The sequence below is a fragment of the Hakea prostrata genome, chromosome 7 (genome assembly GCF_041222555.1).
Source record: "Hakea prostrata isolate BN-2017 chromosome 7, UWA_Hpros_2, whole genome shotgun sequence".
Classification (NCBI taxonomy): domain Eukaryota; kingdom Viridiplantae; phylum Streptophyta; class Magnoliopsida; order Proteales; family Proteaceae; genus Hakea; species Hakea prostrata.
In genome coordinates, this window is record NC_142606.1 from 58,911,455 (window position 1) to 58,914,406 (window position 2,952).

The window sequence follows — 2,952 nt, forward strand, 5'->3', positions numbered from 1 at the left end:
CCGATCAAAACTAAGAGATGGTTTCTAAAATTTTCCTCTGTTGCTAATATTCACAAAGGGAGATTCCTATAGATTTAGCTTTTATATATTGATGCTCACTCACCTCCTCTTCCCTGACGATTGTCTCCTTTTCTCTCAAGTGATTTTGGGTAACATCACCAAATTAAAGGATTGTTTGGAGCTATATTGCAATGCAAGTGAGCAGGCCGTCAACTTCAAGAAATCCCTCCTCACTTTTAGCCCAAATATTCCTCAAAGATTTAATGCTTGGTTCTCTCGAATCCTCAAGCTCCCATATGGCTCGAGTCCCTCCAAATACCTCCAGTCAGGGGCGGAACTACAGTGGGGCTGGGGGGTCATGCCCCCCCCCCCCCCGATTTTTACATTTTTTTTATAATTCCTTTAATTTTTTTCAATTTTTATATTAATCTCCTTCATTTTTCTAGTTTATTCTCTTCTCACATATGAAATATTACTATTTGCCTCCTTCAATATTGAGAACAATTTTAAAAATAAAATAATAGGTATAAATTTCATCCCTAGTTAAAAACTAACTCCTCAATCTCTATTTATTCTCCCTTCTCTTCTCTCTCACATCTTTTCTTCGTATTTATTCTCTTCTCTCTCTATAAATGTGGGTTAAAGGAAATTTTTGAAAAAAATATCCTATTAGATATTCAAAGTGTCATTTCTAATTAGAAACTAATTCCTCAATCCTTATTTATTCTCTCATACCTCCTCTCTCCTCTCTCCTCTTTTTTTCCTATTTATTCTCTTTCTTTTCTTTCTTCCTATTTATTTTTCCCTTTCTATAAGCATGAAAATTTGGGAAAAAAACTACTTTTTTTTTTTTTGGGTAAACAGCACTTCATTTAGATAATTAAAAAAAGTACAGACACGACTGCATGAGTACACAAGGATCGAAACGAACCAAGGAGCGGCAGATGACCTAACTGTCGTACATGCAATAGATAGGGTCAGCCAGGGTAAGGGTTGGGTCAAGCCCAAAATGGATCGCGTCCACAAAACCCTTAGAACAAAGACACCAGAAAACCATCAGCTCCCACAAAGGGGGACAGACATATAACACCCACATAGGGGGACATACATACACCCACATAGGGGAACCTACAAAACGCCGCAAGGGTGGACACAAAACTCCTACAGTTGTGGCGATGGTAGCAACGAAAGTCGGAGAAGGTTTGGACCTACCATCCGGCTCTGCCGTATAGGCATACCAGTCAAGCTCGACGCAGAAGAACTTGTACCCAAAATTGGAGTTGTTCCGCGTGTGCACCAAAGAAACGCTGCAACCAAAGGACCTGTTATATGAAAAGAAAAAACAAAGAAATAAAAAGCAAAGTACTGCAACCAAAACAACAAAACTAAGGGGAAACCCTAGATCTAATTATTGAAGCGGAGACGGGAAAGAGGGAGAAGACGGAAAAGAGGAGAAAACGGAGACGGGAAAGAAGATGCCACCGAATGGGAAAAAGAGAATATAGATAGACAGGGAGAAAGAGAAACTGAGAGATTTTTTTTCATTTTATTTTTTTTTTTTTCATTTTATTTTTGTTTTCCTCTCAAAACCGGTCGGCCACGAGATAGAGAGGGAGGTGAGGAGCAGAACAGGGTGGGGGTGGTGGTTGAGATAGCGAAATTGAGAGGCGGAGAGGTCGCGGGAGACAAAGAGAGACGGAGAGAAGGAGAAACCGGAGATTTTTTTTTTTTTTTTTTTTTTCGGAACCGATCACGGGAGAGAGGTGGAGGGAGAGTGGGAGGTGTGGAGCAAAATAGAGAGGCCGAGAGGGAGAGAGGAGTAGAGGAAGTAGGTGGAGGTGGAGGAACAGAGGGAAGAGTGGAGTAGAACAGAGAGGCGAAGAGAGAGAGAGGAGTAGAGGGATCAAGAGGAGGTCGAGAAACAGAGGGAAGTATGAAGAACAGAGAGGCGGAAAGGGAGAGAGGAGGAGAAGTAGCAGGTGGAGGTGGAGGGAGAGACAGAGGCTCTCCCACCTCAAATCGTAGCGGCGGCGAACGGTGTCTTCAGATCGTCGCTAGGGTTGCAGAGCCCTCCGGTTTGTCTTAATGTGTATACTTGCAAAATAAAACGGAAAAAAAATCTTCTTCACAATTAGGTAATCTTTTTCTTTCTCAATTTATCTATTGTTTCTCTTTTCCTCATTTTTTGTTATTCTTTGTTTCTTTATTTCTTCTACAATTTTTGTTATTTGATTTTATAGGGTGAATAAAATGTATATAGTTAGTAATGTAACTAACTACCATTGGTTTGCATCTCTTACCTAAAATATATATATATATATATATATATATATATATATATATATATATATATATATATATATATATATATGCATCTCCTACCAAACAAAATTTTAGTTTGCATGACTTTTTAGGGTTGAAGTCATGATATATATATATACTAGTAATAACGCTTTTCCGAAATCATTTCTCACGATAGAACTATAGGTGAGTAGTAGATTAATTATTTTTAAAGGAAGAATAAGACATAGAGTTTGATCTAAAAGTATATATACATTTGACCTCTTAGCTTCTCAAACAAAACAGCAGTTTCTGCCTTTGCGGGTGTCTTCTCTTTCCTGTCGGTGACAATCCCTACCCCAAATATTAAGCCTCTACTTCTCACATCTCCTCTGACTGAAAAACAAGATAACAATAAAATGAGCAAATAGGATAGAGAATTGCATCAGTTTATATGATGCAATGGGTTTCAGGTCATGCCTATCGTCTGTCCAATTCCATATTTCCTTGAGAAGGTTCTCTAAGAAGAATTGGATACAAGGATATGGCTTGGAACTGAGAAAGCCATAAATTGACTCGAAACTGAACATACCAACAGCCTTCTTCCACTGTATTCATAAGTGATAGCACTAAAAAAAAAGCGGATAAGTTAAAAGTTCAGAATAGAAAATC